This window comes from Bidens hawaiensis, unplaced genomic scaffold (assembly GCF_021521415.1).
Source record: "Bidens hawaiensis isolate Kalapana, Puna unplaced genomic scaffold, B.hawaiensis_p1.1 tig00007577_1, whole genome shotgun sequence".
Taxonomy (NCBI): domain Eukaryota; kingdom Viridiplantae; phylum Streptophyta; class Magnoliopsida; order Asterales; family Asteraceae; genus Bidens; species Bidens hawaiensis.
In genome coordinates, this window is record NW_027491528.1 from 530010 (window position 1) to 547738 (window position 17729).

At 37.7% G+C, this 17729-nt stretch overlaps 2 pseudogenes across 1 annotated transcript; one reads left to right on the top strand and one right to left on the bottom strand.

Annotated features, from left to right (window-relative positions):
- Nucleotides 1–352: 352 nt before the first annotated feature.
- LOC143635551 (transcription factor bHLH147 pseudogene) lies at nucleotides 353–1173 on the bottom strand (annotated as a pseudogene). Its single transcript, XR_013154075.1, has 2 exons — nucleotides 1076–1173; nucleotides 353–910 (listed from the first exon to the last, which is right to left on the bottom strand). The product of XR_013154075.1 is annotated as a transcription factor bHLH147 pseudogene (transcript).
- Nucleotides 1174–16967: 15794 nt separating this feature from the next.
- On the top strand, nucleotides 16968–17502 carry LOC143635552 (abscisic acid receptor PYL4 pseudogene; annotated as a pseudogene).
- The last annotated feature ends 227 nt before the right edge of the window (nucleotides 17503–17729 follow it).

Below are 17729 nucleotides of genomic sequence, written 5' to 3' on the forward strand. Positions count from 1 at the left end.
GTTTATGTCATCAGAAGACGAAAAAATCTAGTCAGAAGCTAAAGAAATCTCATTTGAAGACAAAGAGAATTTCGTTAGAACGCCTAATGAATCCCGTCAGTTCAACATGTTTTTTCAAAATGTCCGGGTGTCTCCACAACGTGATCTCGTTAGTTGAAAACCCCGATGATACAGTAATTATTAAGCAAGCGGATCAAATGAATTTGAGAATGGACACTAGAATCATGGAAATGGACGATTTTTACCTTGGTGGGTGTAACACGTACAAAATAGTAAAAAACAAAAGAGAAGAGAATGAATTTAATTACACACTGCAGAACATATAGAAGGGAAAAAAAAGTGCCTAAGTATATCACAAGCTCGGCCGCCGCTGCCGCTGCGAAGTGGAGGCGGCTGAGAGAATGTCTGCAAGAGCAGCCATGGCTTTAACTTGCATCTCAAGGGCGGCTATATAATCCGTGGCTTCTTCCAACACAACCGGCAACGGCTGTTTTCGGCAGCCAGGAACTAGCCGTCCCAGCACACGTGTTTTTCTTTGCACCGCGGGTAAATTCTTGGTCTTCAGCCTCAAAACATTGAGCCTCGGCTTTTTTATTCGATTATTTCCTGTAGCCGAGGCTCTCTGCCTTTTATTGTTCTTCCTAAACTTAATCTTGAGTTTGTTTTTGAGTATGGCTCGGCTCCATCTAGTTCGTCCTTTGGCAGTTACCGCAAGGACTCGGTCAGCCGTCTCATGAACGGTTGATGGGGTGGAGGTGATTCGGGGGTGTCGGAGGGCTTGTAATAGCTTGGAGTTGTATACTTGTTGTTGAGCTTCGGATTTCCACGTTGGGATAATCTGATCCGTTGATTGCGTTTGGATTTTCTTCTTCTTTCGTCTTCGTAGGGGATCCGAATTTAACGCCATCATCTAAACATGTGGATGATTCAAATGTCAGTAAACAATCAAACATACCCAGTAAGAAAGATACTGCTCATTCAAATGCCAGTAACATATATCCGGTTATTGTACAATAAACAAGTTATGAATCAAAGAAACAATTAAAAGATGAACATGAATAATAATAATGCCTACCTTGAAGCTAGGCTGAAGTTGATAATATATAATGTTGTTGTTTTGTTTGATCAATATATATGAAGTTTTTGTGAGAGGAAGGAAATTAATATAGGAATCTCTCCCTATATCTCACACAATGTCTCATTTAAAGGTGTAGTTTTCCTTTTTACCCCTATACTTTTCTATCTTTCTAACTAAAGTCCCTCTAGCTCTCTTAAAACTTAAGTTTATTAATATACTAGTAGAGTGCCCGCGCGATGCGGCGACGAACAATATTTAAAGGTTGTTAACGAGCTAATATAATCCAAACCAGGGCTAGCTCGAACTAGACTCGAACTTCATTCCAAGCTGAATTGGCTAGGCTTCAAATTAAACTTGAGATGGTCTGCTTGGCTGTCTGTGCATGTTTGTTGTCCGCAGCTGATCGAATAAGTTAAGGGTAGTTTAGTCGGTATGTTTAATGTAATATGGCTCATTCGCTAAGCATGTTTAGCGAATGTAGGCTCATTCGTTGAGGATGTTTAACGAATGGGAGGTCATTCGTTATGGGAAGCCTTATTCGTTAGGTGTGTCTCACGAATGAGAGACCTCATCATTAGTGATTATTAACGAATGGGGGTAGCTTATAAATAGGCATTTCCTAGTGAAGATGTGTACAGATCTGTGCCATATTTATTCTCCGTGTAACATTATCATGTCGGATTCTCTCTAGGCTTAACATATGTAATGTATGAACAGTAACGTATATCAATAAAGTATTGTTAGCGTAATCGTCTCATGTACGTATCATGCTATGCGATTAGGTCTTGCAAGAGGACCATACGTTTTCTCATTGACTCAATTTGGCTCAACTTTACAATTTATTAGCATAAATATCACACGTATAACTTAATCATGTCGATGGATTAATTCTAAGACTCTACTTAACCAAAGAGTTGAGTAAGTCACTTGCTTGTTATAAGGACTGAACTTGTATTTATAGAGTATATAGTCTCTCCCATATTGTTTCTCCATTCATATGAGAGAGAGAAACAATAATAAATGTTTAACGTTAAACAAAAATATAATTATATATAAGATTCCTAATGTATTTTAACACTAGTATTACTTAAACCATTGAACTTTATATCCATTTATATTTTTTTCCTCTTCAACTTTAAAATCATTGATAACTTTTCTGTACGGCATTATTATATAAAAAACAACATCATAAAATCAAGCATTTTAAAAAAAACTACATAAGTATTTTTTTTCTAAAAAACAAACTACTTTTTTTTGCTATACTATTTTTTTTTTCAAAGAAAAAAAATTGATTTTCTTTATACCTAGGTGTGTGTGCGTATAATATGTGTAATTATAGTCATGCTTAATTATGAAAATATGCTGCGTAATTATCATGGAAGGTGTGTAATTATTTTTCTTTATGCGTAATTATGTACGTGCAAAATTGCAAACATATATTGCGTGACTATGTACGTGTCAAAATGGGTTGTTATTATCTTTCAAACGGGTTAGAATTAGGTGGTGTTATTTCCAACTGATCAGAATAGGTAGATATGACACGCACAACCCGACGTTAGTAGGCGCGTAATGCGCGTTAGGATCGCTATGCGCGTCAACCAACATTGGAACGAACACAAACCCACGTATGTCGCATAAAGCGATATCAAACTTGTAACCAACGTCGATACACATGTAACGAACGTAACATCGGCCACATAGCCGTTACCGGAACGAGCGCAACTTGACGACGATAAACGCATAATGCATCATCGGATGCGTAACCAGATTCGGTCACCACGTGTCTTTTTAGATGGGTAACCCACGCTTTATCGCATGAGATCTAGCGTCACCACGTGTGTAACACGGCATCTGACTCGTAACCGATGTCAATACGCATGTAACCCGACATCGAACGCTTAACCAGTGTCGGTGTAACCTGGCGATGTTAAACGCCTTGCCAGAACCCGGTTGTCGGTCGTAAATCGTATTCGCGTAACATGTGATTTTTTAAAAATTAAAAAGTATAGAATTACTATAATCAAATTAAAGAGAACAAAATTCTCGTTTTTATGATGTAGTTTCTTTTTTTTAAATATTAACGTATGAAATAGTTATGATGTTTTTAAAATCGTGAAGGGTAGTTGGTTTTTACTTAAGGGGTCAAAAATGTAATATTGTTTATATAATAAAAGTTAAAAATTAAGTGGCCAAAGATATAAGTATTTTTATAAAGACATCTTTACCTCTAAAAAGAAGTTAAGACATGCATTAAGACTTGTAAATTTAGCAATGTTTGTTGGACCTCTTTTAAAAATTAAGATGTCATTAAGATTTTCTTTAAATATATTATAGATATACATAAATCGGAGGAATGAGTCCATTGAAGAAGAAAAGTGTATAATTTTAGGCGACATTTATGAATCGAGTCAGTGGTAAAAGATTCTAGTTGAGTTGCAGTAGTAGTCACTTTAAAAAACAAAAGGCATGTTGCATGTTGCATGTTTTGTTTTTGGTCCCATCATTGCCATTTACTATTATTCCCCTGTGCCCATATCTAGACTTTTCTATTTCCTGTAAATTAAGTAATACCATCCATCCATATATAATTGATTTGTTGTTTATATCATTATCAACCACTTCTATATATTTTGTAAATGTTGATTATATAATTGCTCACTTTGCAAGTTTGTAAGCTCTAAGTAGTCATATTTGTTGTGATATAGAACAGGCATCACTAACTTAAAAATTTGTTACAAGTGTTAAAAGAGTAATTTAGTGAGAAACTACTTAAATAAATTTCTATTATGTCTACAATACATTAGTTTGTATGTGTTCATGTTTTCTACACTTTTACAACCTTGTAACATTGAGGTTTATAGGTGAAGTGTGTGAGTTTATCAAAATACTGTTCTATGATCAGTGGCGGATCCAGAAAATTTTTTCATAGGGATCGGGAATTTTTATGGTCGGTACTAATACAACTGTCGGGTCGAATCGGATCGGGTCGAGTCGGGTCATATATATAAAAAAAAGGATTACCAAACAAAATATTAGATAACAAATATATTAAAGTTGTTCTCTACGAGTTTTCATTATTTGAAATCTAACAATTACATCATCTACTTTAACATTGACAAGTAAGTCTTTCTTAATGTAACAAATACAACTGTTGCTTAAATTTTTATCACCCATTCGATTACGCAAATTGGATTTCACATACTTCATCGCCGAAAAGGATCTTTCAACGGTTGCGGATGCGACGGGTAATACGAGAGCTAACTTTAATAAACGATACACCAATGCAAAGGAATGGTGTTTCTTTGTTTGAACCATTAATTGAACAAGACTTGCGAAACAATTCAAGTTTTTTAAATCGTTTATCTCCTTTCAAATTATCGATGTATGTCGCGAGTTCAACCGGGAGTCTTCTTTTGTCATTTTCATCAAAATCATATGGGTACAACTCGACTAATCGTAATATTTTTGGAACAGAAAATGCCGGAAAATTATCACAATGAGTCAAACAACTCAAAGAAACAAGTAAGTCGGATGTTACCTCGTTAAAACGGTCCCCAAACTCTTGAATTTTGCATTTAGTTTTGGTATCGTAACAAGCCTAGAGCATATACACAAATTTGTTTGATACAGGGTTACGACACAAATAAAACACGTCAATGCCAAACTTAACAAATTACCATATTTAAGAAAAAGTGAACAAAACATGCGGCTTCCAGCAATGAACTAATGAGAAATCAGTCGCTATCGTGTTACGCCATCGGAATTGACCAATAAATATATTTGCTAATGCCGAAATACAACAAATTAACATTAATAAAATAAACAGAAAAAAAATCCCATGGAAAACCAAAGGAAAAAAAACGCATTGCGTTGTGGCTGCAAGACGATGATGATTCAGTCGGTATCAACACTATCGGCACTGAATTGTAAAATAAAATAGTAAGCCAAAAAAAGTAGTATAAAAAAATAAAAACAAAACAAAAAATGGTAGCATAGCAATGCGGCTTAGCCGCGTAACGATGCGAATTTGGTAAGTATTTGTTAGTTTTGTAATAGTAACGACAATATACCCAAAAAAGTAAACGCATAAAATAGTATTGACACTCGTGTAGTTTATGATAAAATAAACATAGTTAAGACTACGTCTAGTCGGTTGGTAAAACTCGGACGATGCATTTGTGAGTCGACATGAATTCGATCAGTATCAGGTTACAACACCATCGGAACCAACCAAAAAATAATTTGTCAATGCCCAAATACAACAAATTTCCATGTTTAAAAAACAAACACATGCACTGCGATGGTGAACCGACACAAATACTGCTAGTATCGGGTCACTACACCAAATTGAACAAAACCAAAAGCCAAATTCTTCAACACCTAAACAGAACATATTAACATATTATAAAAAAAATTAGTGGTTAATTAATAAATTAATAACAAAACTTGTGTGTTGTGGGGGTGAACCAAAACGAATTCAGTCAGTATCGACATTAAATCGTAAACATAAATTAGTAAACGCTAAAAGTGTAACATAAAAATATATAGAGCAAGAAAAAATTAAACGAGGCATCTCAGCTAAGACTCTAGCTTGATTTTGAAGCTAAACGAGATTTAAATCGAGCCAACCAGCCGAGCCATGATTAAGCCGAGCCTAGGTCAAGCCGAGCTTGGTTACAAAAATGAGCCAACTCAACCCAGAATGTTTCAAATCAAGTTTTTTTAGCTAGTTTTATCGAGCTTTTATCGAACGAGCCACGAGCCAGAGCCCGAGCTTCGAGCCTCGAGCTTTTTGAATAGCCCTAAACGTAATTACGATACCAAGTCATTACTATTTATATGTAGTATAATGTACCCCCATATAAACGTTCTCAAGTGCAAATGATTCCATCGCCTCCTGATGAGCCATTTTGGTGCAAGTCCTCTTAAAAAGCTCAATACTAGTGGGATCGTTTCCTAAACACCCACGACTATTTAGTTTAAGTTATTGGTTATTAACCAAAAAATAAAAAATAAAAAGTAAAAAACAAATGTAAAACGAAGTTAAAAAAAATTCACCAACTTCTTTCGAGTGTTGTGTGGTACTTATCAACCTCGATCGATGACATGCTGCCAACGGGTTGCTCAATTGATCTTAGTTACCTAGAACTTTCAGTTGTTTGTATTCTAGACCTTTACTAAAATGACTCATAACCCAACAAATCACTACCTTTCCAACAACTAAACACATCCATATCCAATCTACCACATAAACTACCCATTCATACACTTCACCCTCAATTACCAAAACACCAATCCTAACCGCAACCCATTTGTCCAATGATAAGTACAAGAAGTCTCTAGTGTACACGGGAGCTATTCTTGTTGGGTTTCAACGGTGGTTCTGAACGAAAACGGTCAAGTTATTTTAACCCGTTTTAGTTAATTATTTTCGTTTCAATAAATATTAATCAATAGTAAAATATATGTTTAAACGAACTATAAAACGCAGCGGAAAGTAAAACGATTAAGCGAACCAAAAACCGAAGCCCAAAATCCGGATCCGATTACAACTAAGTACGAGCACGATTAAACAGTAATAAATCAACCATAGATTAGTTTGTCGATATACCTCGGTTATCAAAACCGGGAAGACACCGAGGGCTTAACGAAACAAACTAGAGGAACGATACAATCAAAACGACCAACGGGAAGCTCCGGTGACGGCGGCAACTGGTGGTGGCGGCAGCGGAGGTCTGGTGGTCTACGGTGGTGGCTCCGGTGAACAATAGCTGCAACAACAAAGGGAAGCTCCGGTGACGGCGGCAACTGGTGGTGGCGGCAGCGGAGGTCTGGTGGTCTACGGTGGTGGCTCCGGTGAACAATAGCTGCAACAACTTAGCGGCAGCAGTAAACAACTTGCAGCAACAAGCGCTAAAGGCGGTGATGGTGCTTGGATGTCATCGGCGGCGGCGTGTGGATGAAGGCAGCGGCGGCGGCGAGGACCCACAGTGGTGGTGCGGCTGAGATGGTGCAAAACAAGAACAACAACACCTCAATAATAAACTACTAACAGCAATGAACGCCGGATAATTTCAATAGCCGGAAAACCGTCTCGCCGGAAAAACGTGCCGCCGGAAAAACGTGGTTGTAGGCGGCGTTAATGAGCTGTGGTGATGATGTAGGTGCAAGGGTGTGCAGTTACAACAACAAGGACAGCCAGAGGAGTAGTATCCACGTCAGCCGGGTCGCCGGAAAAGCGGGTCGCCGGAAAACGGCGTGGAGGTGCCAGCCGGAAGTGATGTTGGTGATTGTTAGGGTTTGTTATGTTTAAGGTTATGATATAATAATAATATCTTATACTATATATAGTAATACTATTAGGGTTTAATCAAATTAAACCAATTAGGATTGAGCCCAATCAACAAAACAAAGCCTTTATCCATCATCTGGTCCATCTAATTGATTGTGTCGGGCCCAATTAACATTTAAGTGGGTTTATATTTCGTTACCCCCGGTGTAACTCATACCGGGTCACATTCGGGTCGGTCGCGTTGACTTGACCCGAACCGACCATTAAATCCAACAGTCTCCCACTTGGACGGATTTGGGTCAAGTATCACAACGCTAACAGCCAGAGGCGTTCTAGCTACACATAGTTGTCCCCAACCAAATATGACATTTTAAATCCATAACCAAAGTATCTTGGAATACCTTATTGCAAGATAATGAATTTATAGTAATCGTTGTCATCTATCCTTTCTGTATAACACATCAATTGAACAATGAGACATGGATCATATCAATCTCATATAGTGTTCAATTATTGTAGTTCTCGATATAGAGTCAAAAGTGGTCCATTCAAACACACAGTAAGTTTGGGTGAGGCCTCACACTTTACCAGTTTGAATCAACGAGGGCGCCAATATGTCTAACTGTTACATTTTAATGTAAGAGTACAGAATCCCATCTTGACTACATACAACTCCCACTGAACTCCAGAACATTCCCAATCAATGCCTTTATGGCTGGCAGTTACGCAACAGCGGTTGACATGATCAAAGAATATTCCTCGGTAAACGAAAGTTATAATATGTATCTCAGGTCTTAGGATACTAAATGAGCATACTATTATCAAAACATCTTATGATCAAGATCCATGAAGATTATTTGATGCGAGTTACATCCAACGTCATTCATAATGAGGTCTGTGAGTTTGGAAGTTAACTGCTTGAGTCCAAAGTCAGAATAGTCTTAATTCAGAATCGTTCCCACGCGTCTGACCGACTATGGATAGTTTAGAATATAATATTCATAGATTAAACGTATTAAAAAGAACACAGTTGTATCATTCAACGTTTGCATTTAACCATTAAATCAAAGGTGAACTGAAAAGTACAACTGTTTGAATGTTCATACATCCAAATACTAAATCAAAATAAATCACTAGCAAATCTAAGCCTGATAGCATCTCTATGCTTGTCCTGAGTCATCGGCTTAGTGAACGGGTCAGCTAGATTTTGATATGTGTCTACTTTGCTTATTATGATGTCATCTCATTCCAGTATTACTCGTACATAGTGGAACTAAAAATGTGCTTGGCCATGTGATGATAATTGGGCTCTTTGGCTTGAGCAATAGCACATGTGTTATTACATATCACGTCGATCATTTTCCTAAACTTGGAATTAGATCGAGGTTGGCTATGAATTTCTTCATCCAAGCAGATTATGAGTGAGATACATCTCGGTCATTCTGGAAGTTAGCGTCAGTGTAACACCTTACAGTGAGCTCCTCTTCCACTCCTCCAAACACGCTTACGAGACGTCAAGTCTAGTGCATAATATAGCGTACATGACAGAGCCAATCGCTGAAGCATATGGAATTGCTTGCATGTGCTTCGTTTCAATGTCCGTTGCCGGAGATTGCAATTTGCTAAAACGGTTCTTTTAGCAATGGAACAGTTCCTATCTTGGAGTTGTCCATTGAGAAGCGTGTCATGAATTTGCTTATGTATGTACTATGACTTAGCCCTAGAAGTCACTTAGATCTATCTCGGTAGATCTTCTATTCCCAGAATATATGCGGCTTCTCCAAGATCTTTCATTGCAAAACAAGATTCCAACCAGTGCTTAACTCCCTTAAGCATAGGAATGTTGTTTCCAATTATCAGTATATCATACCCATACAAGATGAAGAATGATATAGTGCTCCCACTAGCCTTTCTGTAAACACAAGGCTCATCTTCATTGTTGATAAAACCAAACTCTTTGATTTTCTCATCAAGTGAAGATTCCAGCTTCGAGATGCTTGCTTAAAATTCACTTGCTCCCTATTGCCCGACTTTCGGGGTTTAGCTCAATCAAGTTCTAGAATTGATTGTCATGAATAGATTGCATCTCGGCGTTCATGGCATTTCGCCGTTTCTCAGATTCCGGATCCAAGATTGCAGATATGTAGTTAGTAGCTTCGTCGCCAGACTCGGCTACTAATAAGACTTCCGGATCATCCATATGCCATAGGTATCTAGGATTGGGTGCAGAAGTCCTAGTACTTCTGCGAACGCTCGTGTTCATGTCTGATGTATCAGCAACAACAACTTTTTGATCAGACACTCTAGCTTCTCAACGGTTGTTTGTGGTTCTTGAATTTCTTCAAGATCGACAAAACAATCTCCAGTTCCACGATCGAGGAATTCTTTCATGAGGAAGTGGTCTTTTCTCTTGATATAAATCATATTTGTATCGGGATGAAAAAACTAATAACTGCTTTGGTTGTAGTGTTTAACGAATGAGGGAGGTGATCAAAAGGGCGAAACTCCAAAAGGAGTGAGGCAAGTTAGTTCTACCCATCATCGATTGAACCATGTTTAGCAAAGTTCGATTCCTCCTCTCGCTCACGCCATTATGATGGGGTGTGCCAGGTGGAGTGAGCTGTGAAACAATTCCACGCTCTTTTATATGAGTGATGAACTCTGAGCTGAGATAGTCTCCACCTCGATCTGATCGAAGTATCTTAATGATTTTACCAAGTTGGTTTTCCACTTTGTTTTGAAACTCTTTGAACATTTCAAAAGTTTCATGCTTGTGTTTCATATGATACACATAAGCATATCGACTATAATCGTCGATAAAAGAAACAAATTATCTTTCATGGTTTCTAGGCATGGTTCTGAAAGGTCCACATACATTAGTATGTATGAGTCCTAACAGATCTCTTGCTCGTTTACTTTTATGAGTGAAGGAGTTTTTGACGAGTTTACCAGCTAAGCAAAATTCACAATCATCAAAAGAGTCCGGTCTTGTGGATTCAAGAATCCCTTCGGATTGGAGTCTTTTAACTCTTGTCTTGCTTGTGTGGCCAAGTCGGCAATGCCATAGAAATGTATCATTGATGCCAGATCTGATACGTTTTGAAAGATTATATACGTTATTATTAGTTTGAACATCAATCTCTTATATATCATTTCGAGGTTTAGCCTCAAAATAAAAGATATCATTTAAGTAAGCAGAAATAGCCATGCCATTAAAACACGTACTTAAAACCTTGTTCAAACAGTAAAGAAACTGAAACGATGTTGCTGGTCCAACCAGGAGCATACAAATAATTATTCAAAAGAAAAATAGGCTAGATGGACAAGTAAAATGAAATACTCCAGTTTCCAGAACTGGTACTCTCTTCTCATCTCCAACGATGAGTTCCATGCTGCTTTTATTCAGTTTCCTCCACTTCTCAGGCTCCTGCAAGACATTAACGATGACCACATCCGGTATCAAATACCCATGTGTTGCTAGAGACAGTGAAAGTTTAATAACGTATATGGATATACCTCGAGAAGAGCCTTCACCATTTGCTCTCTTCATCTTGATCTTAGCAAGGTACTCGGGACAGTTTCGCATCCAGTGTCCCATTTGGTTGCATCGGTAGCACTTGCGCTCCTCAAGGGGCGGCGGTGGTATCTTTGGAACCCCTTTGTTAGAATTGGTGGCACGAGGGGCAGCAATGGTAACATTCTTCTTGCCTTTACCCTTATAACCCCGGTTCTTGGGATTAGGCTTCTTGACACCAGCAGATCGGATCATCAGAACTTGATTGGTCCTTGAAGGAATGTTCATCTCAGTCGTCTTGAGCATGTTATGAAGCTCCGACACTGTCTTCACCCAGCCATTCATGTTGAAATTCATTACGAACTGGTCGTATGAGCTGGGGAGAGAGTTGAGGATGAAATCAGATGCCATCTCATCAGGCATGGGATAATCAAGTTTCTTGAGCTGATCGATGTGCCCCTTCATCTTAAGAACATGCGCACTGACGGGAGACCCTTCTGCCATGTTGTAACTGATGAGTTGTTTCATGGTGTCGAAACGTTCTTGGCGGGCTTGTTTCTGGAACATGCCCTTGAGTTGCTCAAGCATCTCATAGGCACCAAAGTCTTCCAAGCCTTTAGCAAGCTCAGAAGTCATGGTGGCTAGCATAATACAGGAGACCTCTGCCGAGTCATCCTTATGCTTGTCAAGAATTTTTCGTGCAGCGGCTGTGTTGTTTTCAGGCTCGGTTGGAACTGGTCCATCGAGAACATACAGGCGCTTTGCCATGGTGAGAACATGTCTCAAGTTGCGGTGCCATTCGATGAAGTTGGTACCGTTCAGTTTATCCTTCTCAAGGATAGTCTTAAGGGCGTAAGGTGAGATTTCGTTTGACGTCATCTGATTAATTAAGCAAAAGTAAATTAATTAGTATTTTCGATGTTGTAGTCTTATTATTAATGACCCAATAACATTAATTAATTAGGAGTATGAGAATCCGGCTTCCAGTTATTAAAGGCAGCTGTAGCACACAACATTAATAAGTGGTTAGGCAGACTGACAACGATTGCCAATTGTGAATAGAGCACAACTCTCGGTTATGAGGCTTATAGAGACAACGATTGTCTGTATATATACGTTTAGCTTCATCTTTGCCCACTTTAAGTCTCCAGACAGCTTTAGCACGTAACAGGAGAGTAAAGTAATAGTTGTCCTAGTACCGTGACGTGTGAAAGGGCCGGATGTGTCAACGAAGCGCTTTCACCTTGATGGGATAGGCTAGAAAAAAAGTGCGGTGCTGTAGCTCTAAACACTCGAAATTTCGCAGTATGCCTCAAGTGTGACTTGTAGTAGGATTGGCATAAACTATTGGTTTTAAAATTGGGATTAGTTTTAAAATTACCAAATAGAGTAAAAGTCAAATTTTACTGTATTTATTATTGGGACGAATAGATGAACCTTTTCATCTCTCATGACACTTAGTTTTAGATAACCTATTAAAAACTAAGTTTGTCGCGATATGACTAACCAATTTTAAGTTAATAGAAATCTATTAAGTTATTAGTTTTGGAAATCAAAACGCTTTTAATTTGCAAAACATAATCGGTTAATAAAATGTTTATTTTCAAATTTATTTGGTATTAGGTCGGTGATATTATAATCCTATTATAAACAATCCAAGCAACCACAATAGCAAATAATATGTAAATCCTTATGGCCAAAAGGTGATCGGTCTCGCTAGAGCCAATTAGGGAGACCGATCGGGTCAAGGGGTTCACAACACAAAACAACCACAAAGATGGACTTCTTTGTGCATCCCGTCAATCCTTTGATAAGATTGTGGATCTGGAAGAGTCTAATGCAAAGAAGAGCTGAACGATTGTTACGGTTTATTCGAGACAACTGTCAATCTCCCAATAACACAAGAGAAAAAGAGAAAATACACCCAAAATAATAATTCTTTTCTTATACTTTTTCTTAAACGAGATTACAATATATATTAGAAAACAAAGACATAAAAATAGAAAAGATAAACAATAAGGAAACATAATTTGACTATAAGGAAATAACATAAAAGATAAACTTAAATAATAATAATAAACTTATTAATATAATATTAATAATAGGATCGTATCAGAATGTTATGCTGAATTTCAGTAAGAAGCAAAAAGAGAATATGGAGGAATTGAGAAGGAAATGGCAGTTGGTAAGGAAAGAATGAAGAGGTTGGATAAAGAAAAGGCTTCTAATTAAGCTAAGATTGCTAGGCAGCAGAATCAAATTGAAAATCTCCAGAAGCGATTGGAAAGTCAGCAAATCTAGGGAAACAATCAATCGCTTCTCCTCGCTGAACGATATGCTGAAGTTGCTAAATTGGAGTCTAGGATCATTTTTCTTGAAAACGATCTGCCATCCTCAACTAACATTAAAGAAAGTCTAAAAACCGAGTTGAGATCATAGGTTGACAGGTTGAAGTGTGAGATTGAAATATTGGAGTCAAGGGTTGCATTCCTTGAAAGTGATATCGGGTCCTTAACTGAGATCACCCAGATCAAATCAGGATTGAGAGGCTTAAGAGAGAAAATGAAAAGCAAAAGAGATTGAACGAGCTCCGCATCAAGTTTAATAAAGATCTTCCTGAAAAGTAAAACTTTGCTTCTGAGCTTATGAAAATGACTGATGAAGATGTTGATGATCTAAAAGAGCGACTGAAGACAAGTTTTGGAAGTTAGGTGAATTCCGATGACGAGGATGAAAGCAATAAGAAAATGAAAACACAGTCCGCTGTGACCGCACCTATAGTTGGTGGTGCAGGTAGTAGTGGTGCTAGTGCTAGTAGTTCGGGTGTTGGTGATGCTATGGTTGTTGGAACAGTTGTCGGTACTGAAACTGTTGGTGAAAATAATGATAGTGATGATGAAGATGAGGAGGAATAAGAAAAGGAAATAAATGATGATGAATTGGGTGATGATGACGACGATTAATAATGGTGGTATGAAGGTGATGGTGTTGGTAGTGGCAATGGAACAGGTAATGAAACTGCCCCACATGATGATATGCCACATGATGATCCCTCTGATGATGATGCCACCAAGAAAATAGGAGATCGGGATGCGGCTCCGGATGTGGATTTTCAGTCTATTTCTGTTCCTACTGTGCTTGCAGGTGCTGACTCTCAAGAAAATGAATAGAAGCTGGCATCTGACTATGAGGACTGCCTCAACTACTAACCAAATACGAATACACTAGAACCGGACTTCAGAGATCCTGTCCCGGAGACTGCTGTAGTTATTGCACTTCCGGTTAATGCTGCTCATACCTCTCAAGTGCCGAAGCCAAGAAAGAAGAAGTGGCATTGTCTCAACAAAGTTGACTTGTTAAAGCTGTACGAGTCTCCTCTGCGTACACTTGAAGATCAAGGCAAAGTCTACACAGATGAAATAGTTGGAAAGTTCAACAAGTTTGTTCGTTGCATTGTTGACAACCAACTATTCGACCATGACACCTAGTTCGAGTACGAGACGGGTTGAAGACGGAAGCTGCAAATAATACTAAAGATTAGAGGGAGATTGTAGGGCCGGCCATATTCTGTTAATTAATCTTTTGTATCATTTTGTGTTGTGTTCGGTTGAATTATGCTAGCTTTTGTTTGTCTTTTGTAATGTTTGGGCCGAAGGCCATTGTAAACAAACCCAATGAGCCGACATAATGAAAGAATGATGCATATATGGAACTTGCACTATAAATAGTGCAAGCTTCCATGCACACAATAACCTTTTTTACACTAACTCCTACTTTCTCTCTACCTTATCCATTTCTTTACGTAAATAGCAAATAACTTAAACCCATCAAGATTCGAGATCTAGATTGCTTGTATGTGATTTCTGCTAGCATACATGTGAGATTAATTCAATAACTAGTTGTTTGATCCCGTCATAAGGACCTAAAATTAGTACTAAACCAAATGCTATGTGTGTCGCTTATTAAATTTAACTAACATGACCTAAACGGCTAAACTCTAGGGTTAGCAGGTGTCGGTTTAGTTCGATTATAGATGAAGTATAACGAATATTTTGGTTTTGAGATTTTCATAACTGATCAATTGAATTATTTTGGTCATTGAGAAAAGTGCCTATGTCAATTGGATTAATAGTCGGTACTGCTACATATAAAGTTGTAAGTGTTGTCAAATTCAGGCTTGTTTTCTTTAATAAACCAATCAAGTACGTATTAGTTAAATAAATATGATTAGAATGAAGTTCAATATTTAAAAAAAAATAAGGAAATTGTTTATAGCTTTTATTTTTCATATAAAATTATCAAGTTTATTTATACACATATAACAATTAATTTATACAACTTCGACCCAATATTATAAGAAAAAACCAAACCACTTCATTTTGTGATTTATGATTCAGTTATGTACTTTTCGTGACTCCCGTAACCTAAACCAAAAGTAAGCCTACAGTGACACCAGCAAACTAATCTTCTATGAACATATAATATAAATTAGAGCAAATTACCAAAATAGCCTATTTCATGAGAGAGAAAACATCAAATAGCATGTGAAATTTCAAATTCCCAAAATAGCCCTTCAAATCTCACGTATATGTGAGTTTGTGAGATTCCCCGTGACTTTTCGTGGACGAATCAGATTTTGCCAAGTGTGTTCCACTCCCACCTGCCCCGATATTTTTCATCCCAAATCTGTAGGAAACGTAACTTTTGACACCAAATATAACATGAAAAAAACCAACTGTAACGTGATGTTTCAAGCTGTTTTTATCGACAACACCTGAGTTTTCAAATAAGATTGTTTTTGAGTTATTTTGAAATTCATCTCCTTGGATGAATTTCATATGAATTTCGTTTTTTCAAAAAGGCAATCATCTTCATCATCTTCTTCATATTCATATTCATCTTCTTCATATTCTTCTTCATATTCATCTTCATCACATTCATTAATAATAATCCCACCACCCCCTCCAACCATATAACACCACCTTCTACACCCTCCACCCACCAACATCCTTATTATCATCATCATCTGGTGAGATCCAAACAAACTAACGATATCGGGAATTTTCTCTTATTATTATTATTAACAATATTATCAAATTATCAAAAACCCACTTCCAGATCTGTTAAATAATAATGGGTAATAGCAAATGGAGGAAGGTGAAGATGGCTTTAGCTTCAATTTGTGTGTTTACGTTCCCACCGCGGATTCCGACGATTCTCCGCCGCATTCTGACGGCTTTTCCGATGCCGTTTTGTTGTCTCCGGCGGCGGTGGGTGGAGGGTGTAGAAGGTGGTGTTATATGGTTGGAGGAGGTGGTGGGATTAATATTAATGAATGTGAGGAAGATGAATATGAAGAAGAATATGATGAAGATGAATATGAAAAAGATGAAGAAGATGATGAAGAAGATTGCCTTTTTCAAAAAAACGAAATTCATATGAAATTCATCTAAGGAGATGAATTTCAAAAACCTTTCAAATCCATCTTATTTGAAAACTCACGTTGCCGATAAAAACAGCTTGAAACATCACGTTACAGTTGGTTTTTTCGGGTTATATTTGGTGTCAAAAGTTACGTTTCCGACAGATTTGGGATGAAAAATTTCGGGGTAGGTGGAAGTGGAACACACTTGGCAGAATCTGATTCGTCCACGAAAAGTGACAGGGAATCTCACAAACTCACGTGTTATGAGATTTGAAGGGTTATTTTGGGAATTTGAAATCTCACATGCTATTTGATGTTTTCTCTCTTATAAAATTGGCTATTTTCGTAATTTGCTCTATAAATTATGATTGTGCAACATTGTAGTTTCCTTCTAGAATTCCATAAAAATATTATAAAGTAACAAAACAATAAAGCCAAAAGGCATATGCTGCATATAAAGTTTATATAGGCAACTTGGTCCTCTTACTTGTGTCCCCCAAATAAATTCAAACTAATTACATGCAACTTGCAAACCCCATTCTCAATCTTCACGCATGTCTCATGTCTTCATATAATATAAAAACATGTCGTATCATATAATAAGATCTTACGTTCAACGGTCTCACTTAACTTAAATCCAAACAAAAATCAAGAAATCATGTGTTCCTCAATTCAAACCCAAACTATATATTCAACAAAACAACCCTAATAAATCCACCATGAACCACCTTCCACCGTCTATTTACATCCCGGAAGACCTCTACCGCCACCACCGCCACTCGGTGTCTCACAACCAGTGTTTTTCAATAATAATTCAGTCAATACCCGCCCCGTGTGGTCAGTAGTCCCGACAACCCGCATGCAGGCGTACAAGCACTTTCTCAAGAGCTGTGACGTGGGATCCGTGAGGGAGGTTCAGGTGGTGTCGGGTTTACCAGCCGAATCCAGCATGGAATCCTTGATGATGAACGTACGGCATGTAATAAGCTTTAGCGTTGTTGGTGGTGACCACCGTCTGAAGAACTACCGGTCTGTTACGACCCTTCATTCGTCACCGACGTGTGGTGGCAGTACCACCCCGCCGGATAATACCAAGGAAGAAACGTACGTGTGTGTTTGTGGAAACTATCGTACGGTGTAACCTGTTGTCATTGAAGCAAATCGCACAAAATTTGGCCTATAGCAACAATTAAGAAAATGTTTCTTGTTCTTTTAATTAATTACAGTTAATATTGGCCTATAATTTTTCATGGGATTTTTATCAGGTTTTGTTAATTTCATGGTGAAATGCTATGAAATTGATCTACAAGATCGAGTACTCTCATGTTAACAATATATCGTTTTCATTTTACTTTTCTATCATTGATGTCTTTCAACATCTAGTACGTAGAGATGTTTTTTCATAAATTATCAGTTGCAA